The 16,172-nt window shown below is 43.7% G+C and overlaps 1 protein-coding gene across 5 annotated transcripts in view; it reads right to left on the bottom strand.

Annotated features, from left to right (window-relative positions):
- The window catches only part of TGFBR3 (transforming growth factor beta receptor 3), a 194,757-nt gene extending 178,909 nt beyond the window's left edge, over positions 1–15,848 (bottom strand). For 2 of the 5 annotated variants that reach the window (XM_025417675.3, XM_025417678.3), the window contains exon 1: positions 15,561–15,847. The gene's annotated coding sequence lies outside the window, so the exon portion shown is untranslated. Of the gene's footprint in view, positions 1–12,158; positions 12,178–15,560 lie in introns of those variants that run through there. The other 3 variants (XM_025417676.3, XM_025417677.3, XM_035718224.2) reach the window with 3 other exon arrangements.
- Between the last annotated feature and the right edge of the window lie 324 nt (positions 15,849–16,172).

The raw sequence follows: 16,172 nt of genomic DNA, 5'->3' as shown, positions 1-16,172 counted from the left end.
GCCCTAGCAAGCGCTAAGCCATTAAAAAAAACTTTGGGAAAGCTACATCTATTAGACCTCCATTAGGCTATTTTGTACAATACACAGTAATTTACTAAAATATTTTAGTCACAGGATTATTTATATTCACAAGGATTCTGCAAATACATGAATTCAGAATAAACACTTCAGCAATAGACTATTCTGCTAATGGCAATTAAGCACTTATTTTTTCTCTCACTGACTTCCAATATAACATTATGGGCCTCTTAAATGAGGGTAATCCCTCAATAGATAACATTTCAACTATTTAACATATTATTTGGTAAAGAGAGGGCTCAGCAGCCGAGACATGTGAAACATTAAGAATTGAAACCCTTCAATGGTCACCCACTGCTGTCAAGTATAATCAAGTATAAAAACCAAAACCTGGGCAGCGGCGGGGGGGGGGGGGGGGGGGGGGGGGCGGGGGTGCGCTCAGCAGTTTAGCGCCACCTGCAGTCCAGGGCGTGATCCTGGAGACCCGGAATCGAGTCCCACATCGGGCTCCCTGCATGGAGCCTGCTTCTCCCTCTGCCTGTGTCTCTGCCTCTCTCTGTCTCTCATGAATAAATAAATAATATCTTTGGGAAAAAAAAATAACCTTCCCAGGATTGCTAGATGCTGCCTACTTAAGACTCACCTCATCCTCTGCATGCTTATGCTTATGTGATTATTTCCTTCCAGGTATGGCATTCCTACATCTGTTCACTCTAGAAAGAAGGATCTCAGTCTACCTGGTAGCAGTAGTGGTCTACCTATTTGGCATGTAATCGGCTACCAATGAGGGTACCATAATGGGTAACAAGTATAAAACACGATCGTGTATATTACAGTTGGAAGAATGAAAGGATGGTGAATTATCCAAATATTTCTCAATAATAAATGATAAACCAACAAATAAGAGCTATACATGAGAAAGAACCTGTATCTCGGGGATCTTCAAAGATACAGGAGTTCTGAAAAAAAAAAAAAAAAGATACAGGAGTTCTGGCATCAACATGTTTTACAAGCTTAGACAAGTCATTCCATTCTGGGCTTTAATTTCTTCATCTGTAATATGAAGAGTTTAAACAAGAAAATCTTTTATTCTATACCTTACTTATAATTGGACATTATATGGACTAACAACTAATACACTTGTGGAAATCTGAAATAGGTCACGGCTTAGTATGAATGACTTAAGGAAACTGGAAAGTATTCTCAGAAAAACATTCAATTTGACACCCTAAGTGCAAAAAAGAAAAAAAAAAAAACTAATACTACTGTAGCTATTTTTATTATATAACTTAAAGGGCAGCCCGGGGGGCTCAGCGGTTTAGCGCCACCTTCGGCCTAGGGCATGGTCCTGGAGACCTGGGATCCAGTCCCACGTTGGGCTCCCTGCAGGGATCCTGCTTCTCCTTCGGCCTGTGTCTCTGCCTCTCTCTCTCTCTCTGTGTCTCTCATGAATAAATAAATAAAATCTTTTTCAAAAAATACATAACTTATATAAACAAAAATTTTTTTAAGATTTATTTCTTTGACAGAGAGAGAACGAGCACAAGCAGGGGGAGCAGCAGGCAGAGGGAGAGAAAGAAGCAGAGTCCCCACTGAGCAGGAAGCCCCCCACCCCACCACACACACACACACACACACACACACACCACGTGGGACTTGATCCCACGATCTGGGATCATGACCTAGCCGAAAGCAGACACTTAACTGAACCACCCATGTGCCCCACAAACAAAAAATATTTGAATCATTATTTTCTGAGCAATGTAGGTACACACAAAACCTGAATTTTGTCAGATCTGCCCATTCTATCAAAACTGCCATTTTTGGGGCACCTGGGTGGCTCAGTCAGTTAAGCATCTGCCTTTAGCTCAGGTCCTGACCCCAAGGTCCTGGGATCAAGCCCCACATGGGGGCTCCCTGCTCAGCGGGGAGTCTGCTTCTCCCTCCTTGTGTCCCATCATGTGCATGCTCTCTCTCTCTCTCTCAAATAAATAACCTTTAAAAAAAATCTGCCATTTCTATTATATTCCTCAAACTCCATGAACTCTACTCATTCCCCTCACCTCATTCTAAAAACCATTCTGATTAATCCTACCCACTGTGAACACAGTTCTCCTTAACATTTTGTGTATAATTTGTTCGATGTTATCTTCTACTCAGGGCTGACCCAGAATGTCAGAAATAGAGAACATCCACTCCAGCCCTCTAATTTTACAGATTAGCAAACCAGGAATTAGAAAGGCTCAGTGACTGGCCCATCGTTACCCAGCTAGTTAGTAGCACGGCCAAGACTTGTCCACATACTGCTTTGTAATTATTCTGTGGTTGTTGGTGTTTTTATTCCACATTCCCCTTCCTTTACAGGCTAACACCCTGCTTTCCTCTTCCGACCCCACAAAATATCTCAGCTACCACCTACTGAGCACCCAAGGCGTTTTTCAAATTTCTTATTTCATCATCTCAACAACCCAAGAAGACAGATATCCTGGACTCTGTAGAGAGAAAAGTGAGGCTTCAAGACACTCAACAACCCCAATAAGTTCTGGCACCAGGTTTTGAACCTAGGTCTGTCTGATTTTCTTACCACTACAAACAGGAGCTCCTCCTCCACAGATGCCAATCAGGCCTGGCACAGATGGTCACCTTCTAGGTAGTGGGCAGGTCTGATTCAATCAGACCCGAGATAAGTTGTTGTGTTTTGAAATCAGGGAGGCAAGGATCAATTAGCATTGTGTTGTCGTTTTTAAAGATTGTATTTATTTATTCATGAGAGACACACAAAGAGGCAAAGACACAGGCAGAGAGAGAAGCAGGCTCCATGCAGGGAGACCAATGTGGGACTCGATCCCGGGTCTCCAGGATTACACCCTGGGCCGAAGGCAGGCACTCAACTGCTGAGCCACCCAGGCAGTCCCTCAATTAGAAGGTTTATTTTTCTTCATTCATTCACTCAATTAACATTTATTGGCACCTACCACGTGCCAGGTCCTTGTTCAGGAAGCTGGGGACACAGCAGTAAACTAAGCATGACACTGTTTTCATGGAGTTTACCTTCTTGTGGGGGAGACAGACAACAAATTCATAATGTGTCAAGTGACGGAAGTCCTATGAAAGAAAAATAAAGCAACTTAAGGAGAAAGAGTGCTGAGAGGAAGGATGTTATTTTAGATAGGGTGGTCATGGAAGTGTGATATTGTGATTTATAACAAGAAATATATATTTGGTCTTCGTCCCTATTTCTGGGCCAAAGTTCCTAAAATCCTCAGAATTCCCTAAGTGATGACAGGAATAAAAGATGTCTTTTGTTGTGTTATCAAGGTAACCTCTGGACCCCACCTCAGGATCAGGCTGCTTACCAGAAGGACCAACCAGGTCATTAGAGGGTTGGACCTTTCAGGTCCTTTTCAGAGAGGAGCTAGAGGTTGACTCAATTGCCAATGGCCAAAGATTTAATCAATCCTGCCTATGTAACAGAGACTCTGTAAAAAAAAAAAAAAGGATGGGGTTTGGAGAGCTAGCTGCCATGCCATGTTGGTAAATATGTAGAGACTGGGAGAGTGGCTTGCCCAGTGGCATGGAAGTTCCATGCCCTTTTTCCACACTTTGTCCTCTTACATCTTGCATCTCTTACAGTTGGCTGTTCCTGAGTCATATTCTTTTATAAGAAACCAGCAATCTAGTAAGTAAAATGTTTTTTCTGAGTTCTGTGAGCTTTTCTAGCAATTAATCAAACCCAAAGAGAGGGTTGTGGGAACCTCCATTCTGCAACCTGGGCTTGTGACCCATCAAGTAGAGGGCAGTCTCATGGGACTAAACTAGTGTCAGAATTGGTGGTGTGAGGGAAGGACCCTCCCTCACACACCCACACACACACACACACACACACACACAAAGTGGAACTGGTTACCAGAAAGCTTTTAGAGGGCCTCTCAGATGAAGTGGCATTTGAGCACAAGAGTGAGCGAAAGACCAACCTGTGAAGGAAAAGCATCCCAAACAGTGGAGACAGCAAGTGTAAAGGCCCCTGCAGAAAGTACATGCTTGGTGTGTTCTCAGAGCAGACTACACACGGCAACAGGACAGCGGAAAGCATGGGGACCTCCGACCCCCTACCCTGCTCCCCTGCCTACCGAGGTTCAAATCCCTGCTCTGCCTCTTCCTAGCAGCGTAGCTGTGCGCAGCTTACTAAATACCTCCAAGTCTCTGCTATAAAGTAGAAATAATGATTCTATTTCCCTGATGGGATTGTTATTAGAAATAAGTTAATTAATAACACGTAAAGCACTTATTACCTAGTATGTTCTCAGGTTTCAGGAAATGGTGGCTATGATTTTTAACTAGGTCATTGATAACATCTCCATTCAAGACCATTTGTTTTCAATTTGATAGTGTGGAATCCAAGGGTTAAATCTGCTGTTAGCTTTGTACATGGCCAATAACTTCCTCCTAAGCCTTCGACTTCCTTCGGTAGGCTTCCTGTCCTGATGAGGAGGACTCATAGGAACCACACTGATGTTATCACAAAGAAGAGCAGGAGTTGACCGTTACACTAATGCAAATTATGCTCTTTATTCAACATCATCCCTATCCCCAAGAATCAGATGCTTCTTCAGAACTATAATTTATTGTCCCTTGGATTTAAGTCACTGGCTTCATAAAACAGATCTCACCAGGCCCGACTCCTCACTAGCATCACTGATAGAAGCACGTGCTAATTTCAACTACATTCTTGTCTTGAGAAGGGTTAAAGCTTCTCTTCAAAATTAAGACAAATTTAATTTTAAAAAACCCTTTCTCCATTGTCCTTTTGGCCTAAACTGAATGTTTCTTTTCAAAGAAATTCGAACATCAAAGCAAAATTCAAGTCATCTGGCCTGGCAGTCTCCAGACTATTCCTTAGAGCACAGCCCTGAAGCAACTCAGGAAGGTACGGTGAGTGGCCCAGTGGATGGGCCCAGGGCCAAGGGAAGATGTCAGGGCCGCGGGGAAATTCTGCTCCTCTGCCCTATACCCTCTCCCCCTGCTCTTCTCTTTAATGCTATGTTTACTTTTCATTTGTGCAGCCCAATGGGTTAAAGGGCAAATCACAGGCAGAGAGAAACCACCACAAGCCCAAGCCTGTGAGAGGTAAACTGGGAGTCTTCCCAAACCACTTGTAAGGCTGGAGACCATGGTTGCCGTTTTCAATCAATTAAAAAGAGGTCACTGTTCTAGTATGACAGGTCTCAAATGAGGCTTTTTAAACATCAGATTCTCCTCCTTCCAGACAGATCTGATTGTTTTCCCTTTGTAATACCATAAGCCTACATTTAACTGGAGCTATAAGAAATCCACAAAACAGGGACGCCTGGGTGGCTCAGCGGTTGTGTCTGCCTTCAGCTCAGGGTGTGATCCCGGTCGCAAGATTGAGTCCCACATCAGGCTCCCTGCAAGGAGCCTGCTTCTCCTGTATGAGCCTGTGTCTCTACCTCTCTCTATATGTCTCTAATGAATAAATAGATAAAATTAAATTTAAAAAAAAAAGAAATCCACAAAATCTTCTCATTCATTTATTCATCTAACAAATATTTATCAAGTGCCTGCTCCATGCCACCAATGCTCCAGATACAGGGATTCAATAGGGAACAAAACAAAAATCCCTGCCCTGGTGAACTTACCTTCTAGTCAAAGGAGACAAACTGTAAACAAAATATATAATTGTATATGAGATATAGATACATGCTAAGAAAACAAAGCAGAGAAGAGGGAAAGGAAATACTTGGGGTCTTTGGTTTGGTTTGTTTCGTTTGGGGTAAGGACCTACAGGAAGTGAGCTTTGTAGATATCTAAGAGAAAAACATTCCAAGCAACAAAAACATATGCAAAGGCCCTGAGACAGCATGTCTGGCATGCTCTGGGAACAGCAAGTAGGCCAGGCAGCTGGAGCGCGGTGAGTGAATCAGAGAGCACAGGAGTGAGATCGAAGAGATAATTGCCAAGGGAGTCACAGTTAGTTGTGTGTGGCTTTACAGATCATTGTAAGGATTCTGGCTTTTACTCTGAGAAAGATAGGAACATTAGTGTTTTAAGCAGAGGAATGACAGGTCCTAATTTAGTTGTTTTCAAAGCCATTCTGGCTTTTGGGTAGAGTATATTGCAGAGAAATAAAGAAGGAACTACTCTCCAGCTATATGATTGTGGGCAGGCCACCTAACCTCCCCATACCTGGCTGTTCTCATCTTTAGGGGGACTTAAAGAAGATTATTTCTAACTCCCACTATAACCCTAAGCTCTATGATTCTGAGTTTATTTCCTTTGCATTTTCTATATAGTTACAGTTTCTATCTATTGTAAACTTCACCTCTCCCCAGATCTTTAACTGAAGTAGAATAGAGTTGAAGAATTCATTTTGACAATACAGATTATAAGCCAAGCTCCTGACACACTTTCAGGATACAAAGATGATGAGACTCCATCCTGCTCCAGCAAAGTCTACAATCTGGCAGAGAGAGAGAAAAAAAAAAAAAAAAAGAGTTCTCAGGAGGTAGCAGGAGAAGTCCAGTAAGCCAAAGGGAAGAAGCAACCAACCCACTACCGGGAAGACCTATGTATAGCCTCATCACAGACCTGACAAGAGAGATAGATACCCTGGATGAGTAAGCAAGAGATCACCAGAGAAGGGAAAGGAGAGACAAGTACAAAAGCAATGGAGCCTGAGAGCATGTGGTATGTTCTAGAAACCATAAGGACTCTGGTATGAGCATAGTGAGGTTCAGGGAGAAGTAGAAAGAGAAATGGCTAGAAAAAGTAGTCTGAAGCTACTTTATTAACAACTGGACATCTCTTGCCAAGGACAATGGAACAGCAGTGACTTTTAAAATGTAAGAAATGAAAATAGATCTGTGTTTTAGAAGGTACCAACCAAAATGAATGAATAATTGGAGATGGGAGATGCTGAGGCCAGGAAAAGCCAACTGGAGAAGCCATGCAGTAGGGCAAGTGAGATGCTGATTTGGAAATGAGGAAAAGAAGGTCAGCTGAGATGGGCTAAAGGTAAGCTCCGTGGGACTGGTGTTAGCTCAGGGAAGAAGCAGAAGTAGTTTAGTGTGTCTGAGGCTCCTGGCTTGGTAACTGGTGCAATTTACTGACAGAGGAAATGAAGGATGGAGACTGGGGACCACAGAGAAAGAGTAGGTTGGGTTTGGGACTTGGTTTTAACAGAAAGACCTACAGAGCAAACAGGTAGCTGCTGGGAATCTGGGTATGAAATATAAAACTGGAAGTTACTGGCAGAGACGTGGCCACCGAGGCATGGAAACATAAGCGACTAAATGTAAACTGAGAAGAGAAGGGAAAGGGAAAATATAGAACCTTGGAGAATGCCAACACCTAAGGATCAGGCACTGGAAAAGAAACCCGAAGAGAGATGGGGAAGGTAAGGGGAAAATCAGAAGCAGTAACTCCAGGGAAACCAAGATGATAAAACTCAGGGAAAAGACAAGAGTTAAGCAGCAAAGGGCAAAGGCCCCGGAGAGAGAGGGCAGCAGCGATGCTGACAGGAAGCAAGCATGAATTTTGCACCTTGCACCTTTTCTAGCACCTTGGACGTCTTGGTATGGCGGGTGTGGGAGCCTGCCTGCAGCTGGCTGAGGAGTTTCACGGAGGTGAGAAGAAATGAGCCAATAGCCAAACACCACTGGCCCCCAACAGACAACATCATTACCAGAGGTTCTGTACCATTAGGAAAGTTTTATTCAATACTCTGTGGAGGTGTAAGGTGTGAGAAACAGGAACTAAGATCTGCTGGGGGTGATCTTCTGGCAGCAGAAAGGAGATTTCTTAGTTAACACCTGGGTCTCACAGGACCACTAATCCTGAAACTAGCCACAGGCATTCAGAAAGGCTAGGTGCTTCTGACAAGTGCTGAGGACACCATATGCACCCACACACCATTCAGCTTCCAGTTAGGCTTCTCACACCAGCATCCCTAGTCTCTCTTCACCAACAGAGCAGCAGCAGGGACCGCATGCCCAATCAAGTAGAGTCAAAGTATAACCAAAAAACCACAGCACTGACTACCTGGTATGATGTTGGGAGTCCATAACCTGACACCACTCAGACTGGAAAAGGCTCTACCAAAAACACCAAGCCAGTGTCAGCAGAAACTGCCTGACAACTCTTCTATTTGTTCTCTGAGAAACAAAAAGAAGCTGAAGAAGGAATTTTTTAATCCCAAATTTATTCTTAATTTCCAATATAGAAATTGTGAGAAAGGTAAAAATTGAGAAAAATTTGAAAGCCAAAAATTTGAAAGACTAACAGATTTTTTTTAAATGTGCAACTAGAGTACTTTCTCCTTTACCCTCCACAAAAAAGCAACCCAACCCCCAAATGATCATTTTTCTTGGCTTAATTTCCCTATTTTTGTGATATATAATTGGAAACAGACTGCTTTTTCCTGGCTTCAGAGAACAGGATCTTCGGGGTTACAGGAATTGCCAACTACAGAACCTCAGCCTTAGCAAAGTTTCTTTTGCAAATCTTTTACCTATATACCTACTTGAAATATATCTTAATTCCAAAGAAAACAGTTAAATGCCTCATTATTACACAAGAGTGAATTTTGTCCTAATGAATTAGATGCTACCTTCTTTTTTCTCCGTGGTTAAGCAAAACAGAATCCTGCTTTGTGTTCAGTTATCTCCCATTCGAACATTACCAAAAGCCCTACACCCAGCAAGGTATCTAAATGGGATACTTTCTAGAACTTTTTTGAAGAATTTAGTAGGACTGGTTCTACAGGAAACTTTATTCGCCCACACACTGAATGAAATTAAAATCTTGAATATGGTAGAAAGCAACCACTGTAATAATAAAACAAAGATGCCACAAACTGAAAAAGGCATAAACACACACACACACACACACACACACACACACACACTCACACACAAAATGTATCAAGTAGGTCATCCTTCCCCTGGCTCCAAAAACATGATGCATCCAATGGTTGTGCAATGATTGTAATGGATGAATAAGATGGAAACAAAAGAAAAAGGTGTGTCTTCACAAAGTCCGTTGTTACCCTAAATAATTTTTTCATGATTCAGATGGTATATTATGCATACACGACAAGTAACAATCTCTATAAAGACAGAAGAATAATAATACTAAGGGATGTCTGTCTGCTCAGAAAGGCTTTGACAAAAAGAGATAGACCAGCAATAGTAAACATGCCCATTTAGAAGATCAGAAACTTCTCCCACACAGATAGGGAAGACCTTACAATGTAATTAATGCAAAACGTACATAATGAGTCACTGGTGCTTTCCCTCAAAGTTGAAGTTAATTTGCCAGCCAACTGCACAAAGTCTAATATGACAAAATGAGACGTTTATTTTTTTATGGACACTCAGAAGAGAGTTTTGTGTTTGGGTATGTTTTATTTTAAAGGAAAAATAGAAGAGAGATAACTCAACACAGGCAGTGTCGCACAACAGTACTTAGGGTATAACATGAACACAGAGCTTTGAGATTGGAATCTAAGTATTTCACTTAAAATGACCTCCCAATTATGAAAAATAAAGCACATTCTGCTCCAGCAATCATCAGTTAATTATGAAATGAAGTTTGCAAATAGGCAGCAGTGTATTTTTGCATCCAAAGACCAATGGCATACTGTCAAAACACATAAATCACTAAAAATGCTAACAGAACCATACTCCCCAAAGGGAGTCTTTTCACACACTAAATTGAAATTAAGTAATTCATCAAGATTCCATTAATAAAATAGTAAATAAGAATTAAAAAAAGAAATCCAAAGTTACACTGGACCGTCCACCTGATCAATTTGGTGTTCTTACCCATCAATAGCGATTAGCCATCATACCTGTAAAACTGCAGACCTTCTCCCAGGGCAACCCAATTAACAGGAAAGCCCAAGGACTAGCAGTATCTGTAAAGACTGTTTTCTAAAGATCATTTTTTCAAGGACTAATCAACTTAAATTTGTTTTTACATATGTTCCACCTGCAATTTCACACAAAATCCACACCTTCAGCATGTACAGGGAAATGAATTATATACTTATAAGGACAAACAAGCAGGTGCTTCTTCCTCTGCAAACAGCACCCAACTCGGATGCGCCCCCCCCCCCTCCCAGAATTCAGTGTCCAAGAGATGGGGAGAGTATATGCTTCTGAATTACCATCCTTTTTCATAAAGTAAGGACAGAGATAACATTTTAGATTTAATTCTAAAATATTACTATGGCAACAACTTAACATTAAATCCTAGAAATTGGGACACCTGTGTGGCTCAATCATTTAAGCGTCTGCCTTCAGCTCAGGTCAAGATCCCAGGGTCTTGGGATCCAGCCCCACATTAGGCTCCATGCTCAGCAGGGAGCCTACTTCTCCCTCTGCCTGCCGCTCCCCCTGCTTGTGGGCTCTCTCTCTCTCTCTCTCTCTCTCTCTCTCTGACAAATAAATAAAATCTTAAAAAAAATAAAATAAAAAAATAAATCCTAAAAATGAACTTTGCCACACTCTACTCTAATTCAGAGTCCTCTTGCCAGACTTGAAAAAGCTTTCGGCACAAATGTAGGTGTTAATCTTCTTTTTCCTCTATCACCTTAAGCAGGACATATCAAGATGGCTAAGACTCTTATTTCAGACCTTCAGTAATAATCCCAATTTAAAAAGGTACCATGCATTGTAAGTATGCCCTGAGTTATCTTCTTATTAAGTTTTTTTACTAATAGACCCAATTATTTTTTTTATCCTTTTATTGAGTCTTGATGGTTGGCCTAGAAAACTAAAGAATAAAAAACGCATGACGTTCAAATCAGAACGGCCTCATGCAGAATGTTTACAAATGTTGTTTCAAACACTAAACATTGCACACTTCTTGGTTGAGAGATAAAAATCATTACTCTCTCTGAAAGAAGGAAAAAAATGCTCAGAAATCTGTACTAAATCTTAAGCAAGGACTTTGCAAACAGAGAAAATAAAGCTCAATGTCACTTACCAAACAAATGTTCTATTTCAAAAGATATAAAACAAGAAATCTAGAAAGGGACAGATCCCAGGAAATGGACCTAGATCATTTTTTATAAAGTCCTTCCAAGCTGCGTGGATTTATTTCAGCTTGACTGGAAACCAAACAAATTAGCAATAGCTTGTGTTTTATGAAATGCTACAAAGAGACAATGTTATCATTCCAAGTGTTAACTCTAAAGATGTGGAACCAGAGAAATTACTGCCATGGATCTTAGTGCAGTAATTTTCTTTCAAAGCCACACAAGCTCTCACAGAAGTTGTTAAAGGCTGTAATTTGTGGAAGGCTAGCTTTTCATATAACCTATATTTGCTCTTCTACATTCCAAACTGTCTATATTCCTAGAGGTGATACAAGATTACTTATAAGTTAAAGATCCTTAAACACATTTACTTACTTGAGTTACGCAAATTTCAAAAGGCAGTTAATATTTTTTTAAGTTTCAAGATTTCAAAAGTTAAAAACAAGGAAAAATGCTCCAAGGTACAAAATAAAAGTGATAAAATCATGTCTCAAATAGCTGTGAAGAGCAAAAAAAAGATAAAAGAAAACTGTCCTCATTAACTAATGAACCTGACAATTATAATTAGTTTTTGTCCAATAGCAACAACAACAAAAAAATATTTGGGGACGCCTGGGTGGCTCAGCAGTTGAGCGCCAGCCTTCCGCCCAGAGCGTGATCCTGGAGTCCCAGGATCGAGTCCCACATTGGGATCCCTGCATGGAGCCTGCTTTTCCCTCTGCCTGTGTCTCTGCCTCTCTCTCTCTCTCTGTCTCTCATGAATAAATAAAAATCTTTTTTTTTAATTTTTATTTATTTATGATAGTCACAGAGAGAGAGAGAGGCAGAGACACAGGCAGAGGGAGAAGCAGGCTCCATGCACCGGGAGCCCGATGTGGGATTCAATCCCGGGTCTCCAGGATCGTGCCCTGGGCCAAAGGCAGGCGCCAAACTGCTGCGCCATCCAGGGATCCCAAATAAATAAAAATCTTAAACACACACACACACATTTTCAAGATGGATTATCAAGAATAGGGGCAATTCAAAAAGATGACAGCATATAAATCCAGAAAAAAAATGTTACAGCAATATTAGTACTTACCAGTCATCCTCTAAATTCTGTTGTTAAACTAAAACGTAAAGTCAGATCTTCCCAGATTTATCATCCCAGGAAATTGATGATCCCTTAGGCACTAAAGAAGTCAACAGTGATCACCTTCTTAATACCAAGCTCAAAAGGATATCTGAGGTCCCCCGTCCCTTAGGCTCAGATTCTGCCTTTTAGAAAGTCACCTGACTTTTACAAGAAGCGACTAAGTTTGCATTCAAAAGGCAAAGATTAATAATTCCTTTGAGGCTTAAAAGGAATAGGACAATACCTTCTTTTAAGCAAATCAATTTTGTCAATCTATAAAGACTTTCCAAGACAAAGCCGTAGGAAGCCTTAAGGCATCTTGGCCCCCTGCTATCAGAGGTTTGAAAGAGGACAGCTCATTTGCTGAACTCCAAGACCAGGAATCAGAATCCTATTAGGAGTAGGGGGCTGAAAAGTGTTTGCCCACTGAGTATAAACTACATTAGAGCATGGAAGACTAAATTAAAATGTTTGCCCACTGAGTATAAACTACATTAGAGTATGGAAGACTAAATTAAAACCTAAGTAAAATGCTCCCCTGAAGTAGCTTTTGCAATGCTGAGATTGAGAAAGAAGGGACTAAATTTGAAAGTTATTTTTAAAAAGGATCCATATGACCCTAGGTTGTTAAATGAAATAAAGTCAAAACTACCTGATACACAAGAAACAAGGAAACTAGCCTATAAAAACTGCAAGCAAAGACTGAAAACCTTTTTTAAAACTCAGTATCACTGTTTTTCCAAGCATGTTAATTCTTAATGTTTATTATATTGACAAGAATGAGTGTCTATAGACACATCACACTTCTAAACAAATATGATACTTCTGAACTATTACTGTTTACTAAAATATAAGCCTCTAAAGAATGCCTAGAATTGCTCTTACTCGGGATAACAATCTCTCATTGTCTTGCATTTGGAAGATGTTAATGAAGAATGATAATGATAGGATTGTAAGTGTACCAACCTCCCTGTGAACAAATTCACTACATCCAATTTTGTCTACCAAAGACAAATGAGGATCATTACAAAAGGATGAACAATGGATCTCTTTGGATTCCCAGTTCTCTTGGATAACTTGAAATATTATTCAAGTGTACAAAATTATCTTACATTCACTTCTTAAGAGAAACAAATGGAAAAAACTACATGCATGTGTATTTAATACCTGTCCAGTTACCAGAAAGTTCTTGACATATATCCAATATACAGGCCTGATCCTCAAAGTCATTCTTATAGTAATCAGTTGAAACTAAACCTAGTTTTCCACCATAAACTCAGAAAGCAACTTGGTGATTTTGCTAGATAAAGCCGTAATATTTTCCATTTCTGAAATGTATGCTTAACACCCTAAAAACTGGTTTAAAAGTGCCTGATAGACATCAATAGTGTGTTAGACTCCCCCTATTGGCTAATATTCAAAATAACAATAAATTCCCCAGGGGTTGCCTTTGAAGTGCTGGGGTTCAAAAGTAAGTTGGTGATTTTTATATTTAAAAACATGAGCTAGATCAACAGTTGTTAAGCAAAGCTGCCATGTAATGGTCAGATTCCATCAAAACAGGAAAAATTAAAGTTGACAAATGACAAAGACAAACTGAAGGGCTGAAAATATGCTGAAGCCTTGAAACACTAAACAATGCAGAATTAAAGCCAAAAGCAGAGAACACCAAGAAACAGAGCAACATCCTTTAACTGACACAATGGCATGAAATCAATTTCATTTTAATAGCCCTTAAGGGGGTAAGAATTATTTCCCTGCCTCCTGTGCCAACCCCAAGCTGTTTCCTAAGGAAGCCAAGTAACTCTGACAATGTGAAGAGAATAAAAGAAATTAAGAATAAAGATTCATGGTAATACCCATCAGGGTTCTGTTTATAATTACTTGGATCTAGCTTCAGAGCTGTAATGCGGCACCCCAGTAAGGACATTACCTAAATTCATTACAGATACCTGATTCCTGTTTCAAGGGATATATGTCCAGCCAAAATGGGAAGTTGAACTGGAGAAGACACCTGGGCTCACTGCACAGAAAACTGACTGCACTTGATGCTCCTCAGTGACTAAACTAGCTCTGGAATCAGAACAGAAAGTTATGTGTTAGCTTGAGCAAGTAACTAACCTCTACCGCCTCATCTGTGAAATGGGGCTGATAGTGTTTTAACCACAGAGTCCGTGTGAGGTTTAAGTGGTCCGAAAGGCATAGGAAACAGTGACACACACACAGTTTGGGCTCAGTAAACGTTAGCTATTCCTATTCGAGAGAAATAGCAAATCTCACAGTGAAATGACTGTTAGCAGCCTTAAAGTACCATTTCAGGATAATTAAAAGGTCCTGACCTGTGCTTTGTTACTTCTAGGGACTTCTTTCCACCCAAACGGCTCCCTTAACTTTTCTTCTAAGGGAGATGTTCAGGAGACGCCTGGTTCCCCGTCATCTCCGGCTGTCACTCCTACCATCCTTTACCCTCTTTGCTCTTTCCGCATCACCTGTGCGCTCGGGACCAACAGCTCTAACACCCGTGCGACACCCTCCTAGTACTTGAACATACGTTAAGTCATTCCATTCTCACAGTGACTTTATGAGACCCATTATTACTCGCTTTTCACAGCTGAGGGACTCGAACGATCTTCTTCTCTCAACTCTTCTCTCAACTGAACCCATTAAGTGCCACTATGCCAAGGTCATTCACGCTTGACAACGCCGGCTCCCTACACTACGTGATTCTGGAAAAGTGGGCAAATGCCCTAATAAGAAGTCTGCAAGCAGATTCTGCTAGCAACAGCCCAAGACTTCCAGTTTGTTCTCACCAAATGGACATGCTAAGAAGCGTTCCAAACGAACCGGGTAGCGGGTAAGCGGCCACAGGCGGAGCTGCGGGCTGCAGCGCTCCGCGCCTCCCCACGACACCCCCGGGCGCGGGCTGCGGGCAGCGCGGCTCCCGGGGCGCGCGGGTCCAGGGCGCAGCCTCTGCAAGCGCCGAGGAGCGCAAGCCCTCAGCAAGCCTGCGCCCGCCGCCGTCCCGCGCCCGCATGCAAGTGGCCCGCGCGCCCCGGGGGGTCGGGAGGAACCGCCGAGGGAGAGGAGGAGTGGAGCGGGGCCGTCGCCCCGGACAGCGCATCGCCACGGGCGCCGCGCACCGACCCAGGCGGCCGCTCCTCGGAGCGGAGACACGCGTGGACCAACGCCGCCCCCAAGCGCGGGGTCCGGCGGCCGCAGCGCCCCGGGCCGCGAGCAGGCGCGAGCCCCGCGCAGCGCGCACGGCGGTGCAGCCCGCGGAGCCCGCGGAGCCCGCGGAGCCCACGGAGCCCACGGAGCCCGCGGGCCAGAGGCGCGGAGGCGGCGCCGCGGGGCCGGGCCCGCACGTACCTCGGAGGCGGCGCGTCGGGCGCGGATCCCCCCGCCGCAAGTCGGAGGCCGGCGGAGCCCCGCGGAGCCCGGTGTCCCCGCCCAGCGTGCGGCGGCGGCGGCGGCGGCGAGCTCCGGCAGCTGCAGCGCCGCGGCACAGCTACGCCATCCGGACCCGCCGGGCCCTTCGCCTCCTGCAGGGGGGCAGCTCCGGGGCCGCCCGCGGACACTGCCGGGCGCGGGGCCGCAGACCTCCGAGCCTCACTCGCCGCGGAGAGGAAAGCGCCGCCCGGCGTCCCCGAGAGCCTCGAGTACCCCCATCGGGCCGGCCCGGGCGCTGGCGCTCGCTCGCACACACGCGGGCGGGGACGGGCAGGCCGCCACAGCAATCAGCGCGCGGGGGGAAGGGCGCCCTCCGCCGCCGCCCCGCCGAGGGCGCCGCGCGGCCGGGGACCGCCTCCGCCCGCCGCCCGCCTCCCGCCTCCTCCCTCCTCCCCCTCTTCCTCCCCGGCTGATGGATGAGTCCCGAGCGCCGCCGGAGCCGGCCCTTCCCTCCGGGCTGGGAGGGAGGGGGAGGAGGAGAGGAGCGGCGCGCCCGAGGTGGGGGGGGGGGGGTGTGCAGGGGGGCGCCAG

The sequence above is a fragment of the Canis lupus genome, chromosome 6 (assembly GCF_003254725.2).
Source record: "Canis lupus dingo isolate Sandy chromosome 6, ASM325472v2, whole genome shotgun sequence".
NCBI classification, from domain to species: domain Eukaryota; kingdom Metazoa; phylum Chordata; class Mammalia; order Carnivora; family Canidae; genus Canis; species Canis lupus.
The sequence above is the reverse complement of the archived record's forward strand: the minus strand, read 5'-3'. Positions and strand labels throughout refer to the sequence as shown.